General features: G+C 39.6%; 1 long non-coding RNA gene across 1 annotated transcript; it reads right to left on the bottom strand.

Moving 5' to 3' along the window:
- Window positions 1-5,541: 5,541 nt before the first annotated feature.
- Window positions 5,542-9,352, bottom strand: LOC138026780 (uncharacterized). The gene is made up of 2 exons (XR_011127347.1): window positions 9,116-9,352; window positions 5,542-8,952 (listed from the first exon to the last, which is right to left on the bottom strand). It is a non-coding gene; the product is annotated as an uncharacterized lncRNA (long non-coding RNA).
- Between the last annotated feature and the right edge of the window lie 10,725 nt (window positions 9,353-20,077).

The raw sequence follows: 20,077 nt of genomic DNA, 5'->3' as shown, positions 1-20,077 counted from the left end.
ATTTGAAGCGCTTCTGAGATTTCGTCCGCCTAAAAATCTTCTCGCGGCTCTATAAGCTGCCGCCTCGCCAGGCCTTCTGTCTTCAGAAGGCCTGACTCGTTGGCAATTAATTTTGCTAAAGATTTTTGTGGCACCAAAGAGAAGGTTCTCAAGGGACTATTACTTATGATGACGAGAAGCGCCTGCCGTTTGAGCGCCTCTCTTTGATGCCACCCCAACCTAAAAGAACCCACCCCCCCCACCCCCCCTGTCATTCTATTGGAGTTCCCCTCCCCAATACAAACTCTCAACGCAGATATGACATGCGTGAAAGGTCGTTTGCTTGATGGCTTTGGCGTTACACATTGACACTGGTTTCTTCATACAAGAAGTACAAAGTAAATATATTTCAAAGAGAGATTAAAAGGGCAGGTACAAAAGTCGGACCGGATCAACTCGGATCGCTCACCTCGGATGAAGAGAAAAACGGTTTTGTAAGCCAAAACTATTCGACGTTTGCGCCGATTTCACCAAGGTTAGCTTACAGATTAGGGCTAGGATGATTTCACGAGGCCTTATCGTTTTTTACGTCGATCCGAGGTGAGCCGAGTGATCCGAGTTGATCCAGTCCGACATTTGTACCTGCCTGAGATTAAATCAACGTTAGCTACTTCTTAATTCCTGAACTTTCACTGGTTTATAAGGTGTTTAAAGATGTGTGCAGTAGGGAAATTAAGCTGAAAGAATAAGATTTTTCTGGAAAGAAACTGAGTAAGAAAAGTGGCCATACTAAAATTGCAGTCAGGGATGGATATCAGAATATAAAATTTGTTCTTGACACTGACTCTTGGTAACGTTAGAAGCAACGTTAATAAAACCTCAAAGACGTTTCGACCAAACAACTTCGGCCTTCAACGGTATTTTAAAAAAGCCAACTGAGTGACGCCTTTCTATGGGCCGATTTACACGGTACGATTTTGTCGCATGCGACAACGGCTTACGACAGGCCCACGACGTGATTTACGATTGTTGTGTACGTCAGAAAAAATGTCGTAGCATTTTGAAACATGTTTTAAAACGCTGCGACAATCGTAAGTCATGTCGTAGGCCTGTCGTGAGCTTGTTGCATGCGACAAAATCGTATCGTGTAAGGGCCGATTTACACGATACGATTTTGTCGCAAGTCTCTCGTGAAAATTACGAGCCTTGTCTGCAATTGTCGCATGATCGAAGTCTATACTATGGACAAATTGGTTCGCGTGTTGCGCAACTTTGGAATTGTTGTCTCCATCTCGAACCGCCCTTTTTTGTTCTTTTAACCTTGTTTTCAAGGCACTGTCAGTCTGTCCATAGTACACAAAGTTTTTTCCGTTTTCCGTTAGAAAGCTGTCACTCAGTTGGCTTTTTTTGTTTGGTCGAAACGTCTTTGAAGTTGTATTAACATTGTTTCTGACGTTAACAAGAGACAGCGTCAAGCACAAATTTTATATTCTAAAAGTGATCATGTCAAATCAAATGATTATGTAAGATCGATATTCAAACCGGTCCTGGAAGTAGCAATCTTTAACTTAATGTTGCCGTCTTAAGGTCATCACTTTCAAGACGTCCATTTGCGGTCAAATTACTCACGGATTCATCAACTTGCTTAACCACAAAGATACGCTATGAAAGGGGTTTCTTCACACTCTGTTTTTGTTCAAATTCTTTCAAGCAGGACTGATTAATGATGATGATGATGATGATGATGATGATGATAATAATAATAATAATAATAATAACTTTATTTCAGTGTCAGTGAATTTAGCAGTACAGAACTAATTGGGGACACTAATGAACTAATGTACCCGGAGAAAAACCTCTCGCAGCAGAAAAGAGAACCAACAAACTCAACACACGTATGACGCCAAGTGTGGGAATCGCACCCGGTGTCACAGCGGATTTGGATCCCCCAGTCCAGATCCGCTAGCGGAATTTGCATGTACTTTACGAAATGCCGCAGGGCGTGCTTTAAGCAACTTTTACTGACACTCAAGTCTAACTTCGCTTTTTCTCCTTATTGAAAATTAGTACGAGAATTCATGACTTGACAAGGAAAAATCTTCTGAAGGCTTGTGATCAAGTAAACTTCTAAGAACGCGTCTTCCAACCAAGAAGTGTTACTTCAAAAAGTGGCACCTCCTTTGTGGAAGCGCCGCCCATTCCCTGCTCCAATATCCATCGATTATCCAAGATTGCGATCAACAAATAGCAACAAAGAGACGGAACCCCTAAAAGATATTTCCAGCGCGAGACGAAGGGGCGGGGCATTAAAAAAAAGAACAACAGATAACATCTCATAACATATTATGGACAAATTGCCATCAGAGGCTTTTTTATTGCACAAATTATCACAGAGCTCTGTATGCGACCACGGTTGACTGACAACTCAGTCACCACAACTTTTATTGAGCGTCTTCGTGTTTAAGTTGTCTGCTTTGGAGAGTCTTTATTTGCCTGCAAACTTGTTAACAAACCAGGGCATATCGCTTTCCGTCTTGTTTGTTCCCCCTACTGCATACATGTACTGAGAATACCAGATTTCATCATATGTTAAGATAATATTTAGAGAACTTATTTATGGGCTTTTTATCAGAAAGTTGCATACTTAAATTGGATTTTTTCTGTATTGGTAAAGCAATGACCTGTGACCTGTGACCTTTGACTTGTGTTTTGTAACCTAAAAGATAGTTTATCGGTTCAGTGTCGTGATTCAATCATTGTATTGCTTATAGACCTAAACGGCCAACTCAATGTTGTACCCAATTCAAATCTTCCGGGATTAAGATTCTATGTGAATTGTACTTGCATGATAATGTAGTATTCATATTTAAATGATATGGAAATACTTGGAACAAAACGTTTTATTCCCAAAGGGTTTGAATTGGGTGCATCATTGAGTTAGCCGATTAGGTCTATCGTGATTAAGGTTTGCGTTTACAGATAATGGCAAACTTCGGACATAGAAATTCGCTCTTTGCCAAAAGTTGAGGGAAATGTTTTGATTTCAAGTCATTTTTTTGCCAATTATTCACAGTAATCGAGCAAGTGCTAAAAAGTAAGAACTAATTTCAAGTAAAACGACTCTTGAAGTTTTCCGACTGCAAACGCGAAGCTTACGCGCTCTAATAATCCTCTGTTAAGTCTCTTTCTGATGCAATTTCCTGCACTACCGACAGCAGATTGTTATCTGACGACAACTAAGGTCTTCCCTATTTAAATACTTTGTGGTCAACCTATGTTCATTGAACCACGCAGATATATCTTTAAGGTAAACCTCCTCCCCTCGCATACAGAGGGATGATGTCCTGACTAATCACCAGAAAGCAGAGACCAACTTTGCAAGACTTCCCATTCATTTCACCTTCTCAAGAGTCGGTTAAACCTCGTCGAAGCAAAAAAGGCGACTGTTTTCTAGCCTATGTGCCTATGTGCCTATGTGCAAAAGGTCAATTAGTTATCGGCGATCGGAATCGTGTGCGTTTCAATTTAGAAAATATTTGGGCGAAAGTGTAAAACACAAGGCCGTATGACGTCATTACTATTTATTCGATGTCACGGATTTTGTCATAGACCAATCTTGCACTGTTGGCGCAGTTTTTGGTGAACAAAGGTGTAAAATCTCCCTTATCTATTGAACTAAATAAATGCTGTTTTGATTTGAACCAGAAAAACAGAAGGTCGATCGAACAAACTTGGGGGGAAAAGATCATGGTAGGGTGAAGGGGAAGCAGCCCATAGCGACGGATTTGTAGTTCAGGACTCAGATTAACTCGGTCGGGTTTACTTTTAAATTCAAGTGGAAACCTAATAAGTGATACGTACAACAGCATAGAGGATTTTTGAGCTCTTTTCAGGGGGTTAAATTATTAAAAATAAATGAATTATACGAAGGACGTGTAGTAATCGACATTAAAGTGTAAAATAAATTAACTTTAGAGTGTGATGTGTGTATCCTTTCTTTTGTGTTGCCTTGTGTAATTATCAGTTGAGCCGCGTTCTTTGCTAGACCAGCTGGTTACGGTCAAATTCGCCGTTTGGAAAACGGAGCGAACACCTTGTCAAACTTCTTCTCTGTCCCTCTGTGTTCCATTTCCATTTATAAAATAATCAGGATAGTACGCGCACACTCATTGGTCAATAGCTGTGTTTAGATAAGAGTATGGAAACACGGCTGTGACATCACACGAATTTGATTGGTTATATGTTGTCAGACGCGCGTTTTGATTGGCTGGTAGGAAATATGAGCGTGTATCAAGAAAATCTGTTTCAATCAAGAATTTTCCTTCATTCCTATGTAAACATGGAAAACGTCCTCTATTGCTTCAATTTAGGGCTAACGCTCGGAAGGATGGATGATATGGAACAAAAATGGCACGTAATGTTACACTCTAATAGAGATATCTCTGTTGAAATATAAGTTGCACGCGGCTAATGTTTGAGAAAAGTAGCCCTTCTGGTTTGCCCGTGTCTGACCTTTGTAGAACAGTCGGTAGAGAAACGGTGTCCTCATCCGGAGGTCGCCGGTTCAATTCCCACCCCGGTCGGGGTTTTTGGGCTTTTTGGCCGCTGTCCTTGTGTGGGCTCATTTCCATTACTAGGGCTAACACTCAGATGGACATTGAAATGAAGAAAGTACTTGAAATTTGTATGGAGGCATTCAATGACCAGTATTTGAAATTAAATCGTCCAAATCATGAATGCATCAATCCAAAGCTGAATGGCAACAAGCGGATTCTACAAATGGCCATCACGGAAAGAGGCATAACGCAAACAGCCATAACGCAAAAAGGCATAACGCAAATAGCCATAACGTAAAGAGGAATAGCGCAGAGGCATAACGCAGAAATGCATGACGTAGTAAAGCATAACGCAAATATTCATAACGCAAAAAGGCATAACGTAAAATAGCCATAACGCAAAGGCCCTTTGAAGAAGGGAGACTAGCTGTGTACTCCGTAAATAATTTCAGCTGTAAAAACGTCAATTGATTGTTCAAGGGAAAGAACATATAATCGCTATCGAACTTTTTCTTCCTGTTTAAGTTATGCCTCATTTAGTTATCCTTTTTGCGCTATGGCCAATTGCGATATGCGTCTTTGCGTTATGCGTCTTTGCGTCATGCCTTTTTTCGTGATGCTCACTTGGGTTATGCCTATTTGCGTTATGACTATTTGCGTTATACCTCTCTGCGTTATGCCTCTTCCCGTGATTGCCATTTGCAGAATCGGCTTGTTGCCATTCAGCTTTGGATTGTTCATTCATGATTTGGACGATTTATATTCAAATGCTGATCATTGAATTTTGTCATACATATACCTCCATAAATTTGGCTCTAAAAGACGTCTCCTTGAAATTCACTGTCTGTTTGTGGCTTCAAGTTTCTACTGCCTATGTGGATATACATTGGGTTATCTAGCAATCCATCTGCGGAAGGCTGCGGTGTCCCATGAGCCGTCTTAGGTTTTTAAATCTGCAGAATTTGATTGGTGAAGATAAAGTGTGGTCCAAGCTTTCAATCACTTCTCTGTAGATAATATGGCTAGACTAAAAGAGGGGGACATTGGGGTGCAGAGCATCCAATTTCCTCCTGGGGCACTTGCGCACTCTAGTCATCAAATTCTGCTTCTACCTCCTCATCGCTGCTTTTATCGAACTCATCCACAAATTCTTCATGTGCATCGCTACCGTCTGTACCCGGTATGCTACGATTTTCGGCAGATTCTTATGACGTAAAAGTAACCGGCTTGTCCAGGATTGTCCAGTGTAAACCGCTTACCGTAGGATTTGATCATGCCGCAACAACGAAATCCTCGGACTGCAATTTCCGAAATACTGCGCCAAAAATACGGCATTTCCGCAGACCCTAATGTCCCCCTCCTAAAACGTGCCTGTTTTTATTTTCATACATTCTTTTTCAATTTTTTTCTGCAAGTTTACAAATATATGCAAAAATTAAAACGTGGCTATACACTTCAAACCCAGCTATATCCTATCCTATATCCATCTGCCGTTGGTTGAGATTTGAACTTCAGAGTGTTCAAATTTATTATGTAAGGCAAGTAACGGTTGTCTTAACTCGGGCCGATTGAACGTTCCAAAAAAAATGATTGCTGTTTAATTGCTCCCTTTCATTAATTTGCGGCCTCAGAAGTTCAACTTTTAATGAGCCGTTCCTTGTTTCAGTGGCACCAACCATATACAGAAACTGATAAAGTGGATTGAAATCAGCCAATCGTATCGCTATATGGGACCATGAAGCCGCTTTAGTGAATGACAGCAGGAAATAACGAAAAAGATTGATCTGAATTTGAACTTCGCAGTCCCTTTAAGGGCGAGGGTAAAAAGAGGCATGAGTTTAGGAAAGACATGATTGTATAGGATGTACTGTGTGCAAAATGACTAAGGGAAGAAAGAAAACAGACTTGCATAGAATAATAAGCCAGGCAGGATAAATTCTTCCGGCAGAATTCCAAGCGAAATCTGCAATTCAATTTTGGGGAAAGCATTTACTCGATCCAGGAGAATAGCGGAAAATCCGTGGGACTATTAAAAGCCTGGTCTCCATATGATCGCAGATCGCAAAACGTTTTGCGATCGTTTGCGATCATATGAAAACACACATTTGCGATCGTTTGCGATCTTAATCGCAGACGATCGCAAACGATCATAGAAGATAGAACCATGTTCTATCTCCTGCGATCAATAGGCCATTTCCGAGTTTTTCAAAGCGAATCTAAGTGTGAAGTTTTCGTGATTAGTTCTACTTTACATATGAATGAAAACTAGTTTTCAGAAGAAAAACTTCGCACTTAGACTTGCTTTGAAATGGAGGCAGACATCAACTCGGAATTGACCTATTGCGATCATGAGGTCATGGAAACCAAAGTTCTGGATTGTAATGTATCCCATAATACCATGAATTCAATCCCATGATTGAATGCTCGTACATTTCGTTGTCAACAATGTGAATAATTAACCGTGATGACTTTATGGCAGAAGTTGCGCGGAATGAATGCCTTTACAATCGCAACACCACGGATTTTAAAGACAGAAAAAAAAGCCAACAGTTGGAAAAATCTCGGTGATAAGAATCAGAGGCCAAATTTCGCAATATAAGAACAGCGTATGGTCGCAATCTCACGCGAGTGAAAATGATACTTTCCGGAGCAGGGAGAGATGCAGTGCCCAGAGAGTTTCTAAATCTGGAGTGGCTTAACCAACACATTGCACACAGGCCGTCAGTCACCAACCTTAGATCATAATCACCGGACCATGATTTACAGGAGAGCTCTTCGCTTCCGGCGAGTGACAATTTTGCCAAAGATGTCACCGAAGAAAGTGTAGTCTTGAGTTTGTAGCATGATTGCATAATATCATTAACATAACAAAAGCAATGAGGTTTCTATCAAAGCAAGGTCAACTCCAGCCTCGCATTCATTCAAAGGCTATGTAACTAAGCAAACAACTGTAAAATGGTCTATTGTTCTACGTGCTCTAGAGAGCCCTTAGTTGTACACTCTCTGTGGTTCATTCAAGTTTCTTTCAGGAAATTGTTTCATGGGCCACGGTGTTATGAGAATCAGAATTACTTTTAGTTTATCTGTCATGCAATTCCAGACTTTTCTAGAATTGTCTTACAATCTGTAATATTCCAGAAATTTCTTTGATGTGACTTAGCAGTTTCTACAAATAGTAAACCTTGTAATACACTATAAATAGCAACAGAGCATTCTGGATGCTTAAAGGTAGTAGAAAAGGTAATAGAAAGGACTCTCTCCTAATTTGGCCTCATGGCTGGTTGTGATTGAACTTATGCTATGGATGTTGTACTGTGAGGAAGCTACAATCAACTGCGATAACTATGGTGGAGCTATAACCTTTGACCAGGCTTGCTATATCTGGAGAGAAGAAAGAGACGATAACCAAAACTGAAAGAAGACAAAGAGTTCAGAGTCCAATATGAAGTCGTCCGTAAGAGTTTGTCTACACAGAAAGTCCAGTAAGTGGAAAGAATCCAGTGAATCATGAAAGTCAAGCATTGTTGTCTACAGTCGGTGGAACTTGGATTTCAACGTTAATCAAGATCAATACCTGAATGGCCATGAAAGACAGTAAGCCTGCTTTACAAACTGCTTAACTTAATCTTTAACCAAAGTAACTGCAACAGTGTATAACTAATTAAATGATAGTTTAAAAGGGTAACTGCTCTTTGTCACACTTTTGTTGCGTGCCTTATATCGTACTCGGGAGCTCTTTTCACTTCTGTCTTGTTCCCAGACATCTCGTGGTTATTCCAGCACGTAACAATGGTTTTAATGGAAAAATCTCATCACCAATCAAGACGTAGGGCAACCTTAACTTGCCCACCTGTCTCGGTGATGGTATGTTTAACCCTGAAGGACTACCCTCAAAGAGTTTTCCAAAGGTAGACTCTGAAGGAATGGCAGCATCATTTTCCCTTCCATAGCTTCCAACATCAACTAAAGTAAAACAGTACTTGGCATCACATACTGCCAGAAAAACAATGCTGTGGAAATTCTCAGTTGTAATGGTAAAAGGCAGATCCACCATTCTTGGGGCATTCCATAAAGATATGCTTCCCATCCAAGGTACCAAGACAGTTTGGAAAATTCCACTCTGTGTCTTCTGCAATTTTTGACCACTCTTGACCAGCCTTGAGGAACTCTCCTTGTAAACACTCCCAAATTGTATGGCAGGTCTCCTTAAGAATCTTTGACACAGTTGCTCTTCCTATTCGGAATGAGAAGGAAAGTGATTGCTGTGTCTCTCCTGTAGCCAGGTATCTCAAACACAGGCAAAGCCTTTCACTGGCAGATACTGGTGTTCTTGAACGGCATTGCTCCTTTGTTATAAAGGGGGCAACCAAGGACAACAAACAAATGGTCAAACCGTTCAGGAGACATTCTCATATTTCTATAAGAGAACAACAAAATTATAAGAATTGAATGAGTGTGAACAAACTGTACCACTATAATGAGTCTGATTTTGAGTATTATTTAGTACATTCCTTGGGTTAGTTGTTTATAATAATTATTGTGTAAATATTTAGAAAAACTACTATTCAAGTAAGTACTACCATGTAAAAAGAAAATTGCGCATAAGAATTAAGCTCAAGTATTCTCTGTCAGAAATGCGAAGTTCTCTGACCAACGTGTGGAAAGCTCCAAGCTCATGTCTTTGTAAGAATATACTAAGAATCCGGTACCGATGTTTTCGACGGCCTTGGAGCTGGCGACGCTTCAGTACAGACAAAAGAAATAAGTTCGCTTGAAGCAGAAGTCCCTCTTCAATATCCTCCATGTTGTTGCTACACGTCTTCGACGGTAACTGCACATGTTTATTTCACATTTCCGCTGACCGAAATGTGTAACCACGGTCGGCTCTGTGATCGTCGCGATTATATGGAAACGACCACGTTTGCGATTGTCGTCGATTACTTGCGATTTGCGATCTGCGATCCTTTCTTAATTTTCCTGATGAAAAGAGAATGAAAACTGTTTGAAAAATTATAAAAAACGTTCACTGGCTATATACAGTTAAAAACTTTCGAGCTTTCGGCTGTCAGGCTACAGCCTTCAATGGCCATTGAAGGCTGTATGTAGCCTGACAGCCGAAAGCTCGAAAGTTTTTAACTGTATATAGCCAGTGAACGTTTTTTATAATTTTTTAATATGTTTTACCCTGGCTACGGTTCTTCTATTTTTGAAAACTGTTTGGTTACGTTTTTGTTAAATTAACAGATATATTTAAATTATTAAATGTCTTAAATCAAAATCACTCCTTTCACGTGTACGGAGATCGTCACGCAAGCTCACAGAAATGCGAAGTTCTCTGACCAACGTGTGGAAAGCTCCAAGCTCTTGTCTTTGCAAGAAGATACTACGAATCCGGTACCGATGTTTTGTAGATTTTATCAGCTTGTTTGTGTTGAAATTCCCCTTGACGGCGCTGTGCTCAAGAACTTTGCCCAGTTGAAAAGATGAGCTCTTCTGAATTAAACGGAACATTAAAAAATCGCAACTTAGTTTTCACATGTGTCGAAATCTTTAAGGGCCTGTTTATGTGAGACGACCAGCCCAGTTAGGCGGGTTGGCCCGCTTTGCCAAGATCTCAGCCAAGACCAATATTCTTCAGTAAAAGCTCGGTTCGTTTATATGGGAAGGCTGGCTAGCCCGCTTGCCGAGGTCCCGGTCTGAGCTGCCCATATAAACGGTCCAGTCCTGTTTGCCAGGTGAAAAATTGTCACGACGCGTGCGTTGTCTTGAAAACGTAGCCAGATTTGCATCATCACGGGATTATTATTCTTGCATCTTTTGTTTGAAAGTGCTATTTCGTACTTGCTAGAGCTAAAATTCACCATTATCCCTTACGTGACTTTGACGGTTCAAAGGCACCTAAACAAATTCCTGAAATTGATCCCGGTTAACCGGGCTAGAATAGTCCGTGTAAGCACTTCAGCCCGTTTACCGGGCCAGCCCGCCTAACGCGGGAAGGAATAGCCTTCCTTGAAGGAATATCCTACTTGCAGGCTGTAACAAAACACGCTCTCGAGTAAAACTCACTCGTTTGTTCTTTAAAGTGCTGCTATGACCAAAAAGTTTTTTTTCATTTTTATTTGGATTTCAAAACAATGTTAACTAAATAGTAAGTGACCCAAGTTTTGAGACTTGATTTTAAAAAGACACTTGTTTATTTTAACCAGAATTTTCCTATTAAATTGTCCGCTCTTACAAACTTTAAAATCTTGAGAAAGCTGAATCGAAGAGAAACTTACGTCAAAGACTCATTAGTTTAAGAATGCAATGCGTGTGTACGCGGCTGAATTAATAAGCAGCACGGCAATTTCGGGCTTTCAGACTTTTAAACTCGTGTTTTGCATATATAATAAGCTGCGTTTACACGCTGAAATCTTGAGTTAATGAATAAATGACGTCACTTTCCAGTCGGTCAGTTTGGAACAAGAGTAATGGCGGACCGTGAAAAAGCAAACAACCTTTGGATAAAAATCATCTCAAAATTTTGCCAGTCAAGTATTAAGCAATCACAATTTCAAAATCTGAAGAAAGAAGGAAGTGATTTTTTGATCACAGTAGCACTTAAAGTTAAATAGTCTGCAAAAAGAACTAACTGCAAATTCCTGTGATCGACATTTACCTGCATGTCATGTATGTCTTGCAGTTGCGCTGAGCAAAGGTTTATTCCACACACAAAGGAAGGACTGAACATGTGGTTTACGCTTCATAATTTCTCTTCTTTTCAGTCTAATCTGCTCTTTAAAAAAGTCTGCCCAACTAGCCAGAAGGCTCATCAAGGCCGGAGTTTATCCCGGTTTCAATGACATGAAGCGACTAGGAGTATTGCTACTCCTCCCTGGATGGGATGCCACTCCATCGCAGGACTACCCCCAGCATTAAATTCACCGGTACCCATTTATACACCTGGGTGGAGAGAGGCACCGTGAGAGTAAATTGTCTTGCCCAAGAACACAACACAATGCCCCCGGCCAGGACCCGAACCCGGACCACTCGATCAGGCACAATAACCATGAGGCCACCGCTCTGACCAGGGTGGGAATTGAACCCCCGACCTTCGGGCTAGATCACCGCTGCTCTACCGACTGAGCTACAAGGTTAAACTTCAGTCTAATCTGATGCTAGGTAAAAATATTTTTGGCTGGACGTTTGCACCAAAAAGTATCGCTTAAGCTGGGAGTTAACAGTAAAAGGCAAGCCAAACGACAATTGAAGGAAAAAATAACAGTTTTTATATAAAACTCTGAATTTCGAATTCTCAGCGAAAGGTTAATGACGATCGTAAAAACACTAAAATTTCTGCAATCTCTAACTTTTATGAATCAAATGGAAAGGTCATGATGTTCTGTCAAAAGGAAGAAATTGATTACGTACTAGGCAACCACAAAGGTGCACGTGATCACCTTGTGTCAAGGTTCTTGTTTACATTGAATGAATTTAATCGTTCGTCGCTTTCAGAGGTTTACGTCAAGAAACTTCCGTCTTTCGTTTTTTAATTTTGTTGTAATGAATATTTACATTTCATCTGTCGGGTCAGGAATCCTTCTTTGTCGGGTTATTGACCCGAGACCCGACTCTTATCTGGAACAATGTAATGAAGGCGCTGAAACTGGAATTTCCTGGGAGTAATGCTGGCTGGGCCGATCCGAAAATGAATTCGACGAAGAGGAAAATGCGATTAAATTTCTTGTGTGCGTGATGTTTATTTCAAGTTACTTATGCGAATTTTTGACTGGGAATATTAAATTACAAAAGAAGTATTCCACTGTAAATGAATGAAGGGGGTAGTTTCTAAAGAAACTGTGGTGCTGCGTCGGTGGGGAAGTAGTATGCAACACCTAGCGAGAAATAATATTTCAAGTGAATAGGTTAAAAAGAAATTCCAGGGAAATCTCTGTCTTTAAAGAGAAAATTAAAGAAATATTGTTGGCCTCCCAAATGAACAATAAATTCATTTTACACTAGAGTGATTAAACAAATCTTTTTCTGACGTTAAAAACTATGGCTAACTACACATTTGCCAGAAAGAACACGGCTACAAATTTCTGTCATCTTTATGAGGAAACTGCTCGGGTATTACATTTCAACCCACGTATGCAAATTACTTAAGCTCGAATATTACACAACACGATGAATCCACAACGGCTTTAAAATCTAACAAAAGCCTTTTCCAGCGTAAAATTTATTGAAACAAACAACATATTTGCTATTAGAGGCAAAAAAAAACTCTTCCTATTTCAATTGCGTGCGTGCAAAGAAGAAACAATCCAATCCGTGTCACAAGCCATATCCAGACTCTATGCAATAGAATAAATTTCTCACAGTTCAGGATCAAACCCTGAAGAACCTTTTCCGTGACTAATAGAGCACAAAATAGACAACAAGGTTTCTTTCAAATAATTCTTCACTATCACATTTCCACTTTTTTTTTTACCTGACTGTGCAGAGTTGAGCACAAAATAAATGTAAACAGCCAAACAACTGAGATGCGCCTTCAGTAAACACAGATGCATTCAAGGAGTTCGATTCCTTCAATGTTTGTTAAAACCATACAGAATTTGCCATTTGGTTTCAGTGTTGTGCATAAGACCACAGTTACTAAAATATTAAAAACAAAGCTCACTTTGATATCCGACGGCGAAAGATCTGCAATTGTTGTCGAAGACCAGAACTCGTCGCTTTTAAGATTCCAGCAGGTTCCAGCAGGAGCCCATGACTAGGAGCGAACAACAGCCCCATATTCCTGTCACGGTAGTTTCACAAACCGATTTATTTTTTTATTACATCCATTTAGAAATCACTGCTGATCCTTGCAATCTGATTGGCTCTCAGCAGTGCGATTCTCAAATCGCACTATTTTTTGCTCCCAATCGCACCATTTCCCCAGCCAATGAGAAAGGAACACTAAAAAAAACAGATTTCAAGGCTTGTTTCATGTAACCAATCAAATTGCAGGAAAATGAAAGACAAAGAAAACCATTGTATGGCGAATTTTGCAACGTTTGTTCCCAACTGGATCAGTAAAATGTTGGTATATTGACTATAATCCTGTATTTTAGCTATAAATAATGATTGTATGATTTCTAAATGGATGTAATAAAGTGGTAATTGAACTTCGTGTCGTGCAATTTTGGTCTGAAATCATACTTGTGATTTCAGATCGAACTCGCGCTGCGCGCGATTTTGAAATTACACGTATGATTTCAGACCAAATTGCACTCCACTCAGTTCAATTACCATTATTAATTCCACTTCCCGCGAATGACATTCCCGCACGAGCCCGTTGACCAATCTCAAGAAACTAACTTGAAGTCATGCCACCACTGAACCGGAACTGCCTTTACTGTTTTGCGACAAAGGCAGTCCAATAATAGATCGTTCTGTAAAAATGTTGTAACATTGGCTTAGTATGGGAGCTTGCTCGCTCCTACTCAGGGGCCCCATCATGCTTTACATCTCTGTGTAAGCTTACCGGGAGTTAACATATCTTATTACGATAATAAACGACTTAATCAATCCTGTCCTGTTTGCTGCCTAACCCAGCAGCAAACATGGTTGCCATGGCAACATCATAGAAGGTATCATCACGTGATGTAGATTTGAACAACCCCCATCCAATACTTACAGAGATATTCTCAATTTGTGATTTATTACAGTCATTTGTAATGTTTGTGACGTTATCAATTTTTAAACAATATTACTGGAACGCAAGAAGATAACACCATTCTTCATCATTTTGAAATGTCTTCAAAATAAGCAAAAAATATTTTTTACTTCATAGGCTCTTTAATAGAAAACAAATCGAAAGAATAATCTGGTTGTTCGCCAATAAAATTCACCATTTCGGCCAATATAACGAAGGGATACAGTGGTTTTGCTTTGCATAATGAATATTTGATTAGTGTTAGTGGCAATTTTGGGGGTTCCGAGAAAATAATAAGCGATTTTCAAGGGACAGGATAAACCGTTTTATGAGCCTTGCACAGAACAGTGCTCCACGGGATTCGAGCGGCCATGGGTGTAAGAAAAATAGTCAAGCCCAAGCAATTTTTCGAGAATGATTAAAGATGATACGCAAGGTTGACGGAAACAAAGAAACCACAAGATTTAAAACGAAAGAATAAAATGAGCCAAACTGCATAAAAAAGAAAACGTTAGCTTCTAGCACGTTCAAGAACCCCAATTATTGTCCAGTTATGTACATCAAAACTTAACGTGCGATCAAACCATTCAAGAAAAAGTAGGTAATCGCCCCTTTAGCGATCTTCTAACATGCCACGAAAGCTATAACAGATTCGCAACAAAATTAAGTGAAGATAACAGGAGCAAACGGAACAATAAAACAATATTTCGTCTCTTGTGGCCCGTGTTAAAAACCCTCCATTTTTCAGTCTGTGTGGAACGTTATGCGTAGGCACCACATTTTTAAACCGAGTTGGCGATGTTGACAATTTGCCCGGTCCCGGGACAATTTGCTGTAAACGCAGCAACTTTTAAAATATTTTGGTTTCGTTTCGACATAGACCTCTTTCAGAGCCTGAAAGAAAACATTACTTTTTTTTTCGTTGCTTGTAGCAAAGCAACCTTGGCCAAAGAGTATTATGCTAATATCCACAAACATGGGGAAAGTACTCCATTTGGAAGTGGTGTCACTTCAGACTATAAATGTATGCCGACAATTTTTTCTATGATGAACATGTATTGATTGACTCCAAGAGCAGAATTCGCTTAAGTGACGCCAATGGAACAATAACAGACCGTGTGCTAAAGCGTGAGGTGTTATAAATAGTGACACTGCACCAAACACTGTGCTCAGTCTACCTGATTTTCGATCACGTAAATATCAAAGATACATGCAAGGCAGCAGCATCATGACTTCAGTTTGGTTATATGTCATCCTGGTTTCTTGGTTTGTTTCAGGTAAAGGATTTTAGCTGGTTAAGGCAAATTCGAGCACATTAGTAGAAGAGTATATGTGAAAGCAAACGACTTACGGTCTGTGGATTGCAGCAACATATATAAAAGGTTTTTTTTGGTTTGGGTGGGTTTTTTAACCTTTTATAGAAATATTTTTAACACTATATCTACATCTTTGTTTCTGCTTCTATGTCTGCATATTAATTGAGCGTGAGGGCTATTGCTTCATAACATATCAACCAATGATAGTCGGCTTTGATGCTATTCCATCAATAATAATTTATGGTGGTCAAATAAAAGCCTGAATCAGTAATTTTTTGGTACTCAGATCAGTTCGACAAATAGTGAAGAGGAAATATATCGATCATAAGGCGTCGCATGTGTAATTTGTGTTCTGCAAAGCCACGTGCATTGCTTTTATGGAACAGGTGTTGAAGCCTCGGTTACACGTGGGAAAATTAAGTAAATAAAGAGTTGAGCCAGCAAAACGTGATTACTCGTTATGAATCAAGGCATGAAATATCGCGATGTGTGCGTGTCGATTGAATTTAAATAATGATTCAACACGTTTTGCTGAGCAAGGTGTTAAAGCCCATACCGTTGTTTTCCACAAGCGTCTGATCACAACATATGTCCCGATATTGGCCGTTACACACAAAAAAAAAGCTAAACAAGTGATAGAAGCGTGCCTACATTTCTGATTGCAGAACTTACCCCCTCCCCCTGCCCTAACCCTGATAGTCCAGAGATGGCTTTTAAGAGGTTCCACAGCAATATGACAATAATCTAAAACAACATCACGAAGTTCGTCCACAACACCTGTGCCGTTGCGGCACGCTGTAGTGTAATCTGAACCTTCTCTTAACAATTCGGCCATGCGGCATGGCAGAATGCTTTCACAAGTGGAGGTCTTCAAAGCTGAAAAGACTGTTCAGCCCGTATAGCATCAAATAGATGGGCCCTCAGCAGCACTGAAATGATATCGACTTAGCTGCGTAACTTACCTTCAGTAATGGCCCCCTCATGATCATGATTGGGAACTTTAAGGCTGCTCTGCCAAAATATTAGGCAAAGGTAAAATGACATTGCTGAGGACGTTTACCCGCTTAAACTGGAGGAAGACAAATGAAATGAGATCCCCGTTGATCTAAAGCTGCTAAATTAGTTCTCTATCTCAAGCCCTTGTCGGCAGCATTCCAGTGAGTATTCTGGATTTCTAAAACATTCTTTGATCTTTTATAAAATCTATCGTATTCGCCATCACCGAGTGTTTCTTGCTGTTACGGTTCAACAACAGATAAATATGTGTAGCCTAGGGAAGAATTAGTAGAAGAAGGTCACCAAAACTGAGGGCTGTTGAATTTGAGCATGTGGACGGTAGAGTAATACTTCAGATACTTATGCTTCCTGAAGTTAGACTCCTAGACTGCAGTGCTTCAAGCTGCATTTAACAATCTTTAATGTTTAGTACCTTGAAAGCTAGCAGAGAATGTGCTGCTGATCGATCCGTAACTTACGGACCTCCACTTTTTCTGCCTCAGAATACAGAAAGTGAAGGTTTAGTCATTTGTTCACCTTTTATTAAAAGATCATAGAGTCGGATTAACTGCACTTCCCATATCCACTCAGGAGGCAGTGTTGCCCAGTGGTTAGGGCACTTGCCTTGAGATCCAGAGATCCCGGGTTCAAGACACGCTCTGACCACTCGTTGAATTTGATCCTGGTAGTCCCTGGTTCAACTTCTCAGCTGCACTTGTAAATAACCAACTGGTTTGCCTCTGGCCAGTTGGGATTCTTAACAGTTGTTGTTGTTCTGTTCCGTCGTTTCGTTGTTTTTCATTGGCCCTGAAAAGCCCATATAGGTAGCGGTCAATTAAGTATGTATTGTACTGTATTGTATTTCCCCTTAAATCGATTCGTATTCTATTTTCAGCTTGTCACTGCCTTTATTGTCTTCGTTGCCGGTCCAGTATTTCATGGGAGGACTGCAACCAATATGTGACTGAAGAAAAATGTGACGAAAATGACATGGTTTGCTACATGCAACATCGCATTCTTAAGTTTGGTCACCGATATCATCACAGATTTGTCAAGAGCTGTTACTTCCTTGAAAGCTGCTCAGCTGAAACATGCAGGCAGACGGAGATAAAAAATGTGAATAGCTCGTGGTGTGAAGTCAAATGCTGCGATCACGAGAATTTCTGCAACAAGGGTGTAACCCCCTCATGGGAGGCACGTAATGGCCAATCGATAAATCTGCCTTTCAGTGCTGTTCTTTTGCTGTTCTTTGTTTCTACTAGCTACAGACTTGTCTTGTATGACTAGGATTTTGAAACACAAATCCACGTATTATCGGTTTTTTTATATATCTAAATATAGTAAAAAAAACGGCAAAACCCGGCAAAGCATGGTAAAGTTTCTTCAGTGTGCGCATCAAGACTTTGGAACATCGTTCCTGCTGGTAGTGATAATGTAAAAGCAAATCAATTTTCTACCAAACGTAAGCAAAGTTAGAACAATAACAATGGTGCTTTTTGTCTAGCAAATCTTTCATGCTCTTTCTAAAAAACAGTTTTAATTCAAACGTATGTTTTAAAAGGAACAAGGGGCTACGAGGAGCGCGCTACAATTTTTTCGAAGGAATTTCAGCTGATTTCCTTAAAAATTACTGTATTTCATTGATTTTTTATATTACAATATCTTGGTCAATATCCAGTTCAATTCCGTAGTCCAAAGTCCACATTCCGTGGCCCAATCAAATGGTTAAGTGCGATCGTAGAATAGTTGTTCACATTTTAAACTGTTATTAAAGGGGCAGTGTCGCGCTATTTTCTGATTTGCCAGTATGGCAATCCCAGTCGGAAAATGGGTAAAATTTCTTTGTTTTCTTTCTTTTTTTTTCCGTGTCGGTAAAACTCTTGCCTGTCCTTCCTCTTCTAAGTGGTGTCTTCGTGCATAGAGTCTTCTGTGCGTATTTTCGTAGGATTGAGAGGGTAGTGGAAATGCGTAGATTTCTCTAGTGGACACAGTAGAATATTTAATGAACCTGCAATAGCGTCGAAGTTATTGAAATCCAAATGGCGTTGTGGTGGATCTTCAAACAAAATATACCTTTATGGAGCTCAAGAATGGAACGTTAATTGGATAAACAAGACAGGCGGTGAAAAACAAATATATTGGATATCAAGTGAGCTTTGTTTCTAATATTTTACTACTTGTTGTTATGTACAACACTAAAATCAAATGGCAATTTTTTTATGGGTTTAACAAACATTGAAGGAATCGAACGCCTTAAATGCCTCACAGTGTTTGCTGAAGTCGCATCTTAGTTGTCTGGCAATTGACATTTATTTTGTACTCAACTCTTCTACAAAAATTTGAATGTGACAGTGAATAATTTTTTGAACGAAAGCTTGTTTTTTTTGTACTTCATTATATACGGTCGAGGTTCTTTCGAAAAGGGTTTGATGTGAACTATCAGAAATTTATTCAATTGCATATGCTTTGGAAGGGTTTTTTGCCTCTTATAGCAAATACGTTTTGTGAGATCTCCAGCCTTTGTAAATTTATCATGTTGTGTAATTTTCGAGTTTAATAAATTTGAAATTTTGCCTCATATATTTTGCACCTTTTTTTTTTTAATAAATTTTTATTAAAACACGACTTACAGTACAATACTTACTTGCACAACTTACAATACAATCTTATTAATTATTGCTATAAAGGTATACATTGATAGTATTCGGAGCGTGTATTTTCAGATTACAAAACAATCACAAATTGACTGTACAAAACACATGCTATACAAACGATTTGGTTACTTAACAAATAGACTGAAATTACTTAGGAAACGGGTATTAACTACTGAAAGAAGATGGGTGGGTGATTTAGGCTGAAAAAAAGATTGGAAAACATTTCTAGAAAGAAAAGGATATGAGCTAGGGGCTTACCAGGTGCGAGCAAACCAAATTTAACGAAGAAAAAGCCTCCGTTTGTTTTTAAAGAAGGTGGAACGATAACTTCGGAGAGCTACTTGTTTTTCAATTTGAATAATTGTGTTCAGTTTACTATTAAAGATGGAAACACAAGGCAACGCTCCCCCTAATTTACAAGAGTAAATATGATATCTTGCAAGTAGAAGAACCAGATCAATCGCTGCATAAGTAGGGACATTAGACAGCCCCATCAAATGAAGATCTGTGAGAACAAAATCATTTCCAAGGTCCTTATTTGAAAGAGGAATTGCTTAACATAATTCCAAAAACTTTGGCTTATGGAACAGCGCAGAAAAGGATGAGTAATAGTTTCTGTTTTATGTTAACAAAAGCAACATTTATCTGATTGAACAAGACTGATTTTCTTTAGAAAATCATTCGTGGCAATCCGTCGTTGTAGGAGCTTAAGAGGCTGTCCGCGTAAGAACGGGTAAGGCCAATTTCCGCACTTCACCGATTTCCTTGATATTTTCAGTGATTGTCGACTACCCTATGCCATACACAAATATCGCATTTACTTTGATCAAGTCCATGCTTTTCATTTTTTTTAGAGGACTGTTTCTGAGGTGACCTCTGAACTCCACAACTTGCCGT

Source organism: Montipora capricornis, chromosome 12, assembly GCF_036669925.1.
Source record: "Montipora capricornis isolate CH-2021 chromosome 12, ASM3666992v2, whole genome shotgun sequence".
In the NCBI taxonomy this organism is placed as follows: domain Eukaryota; kingdom Metazoa; phylum Cnidaria; class Anthozoa; order Scleractinia; family Acroporidae; genus Montipora; species Montipora capricornis.
The sequence above is the reverse complement of the archived record's forward strand: the minus strand, read 5'-3'. Positions and strand labels throughout refer to the sequence as shown.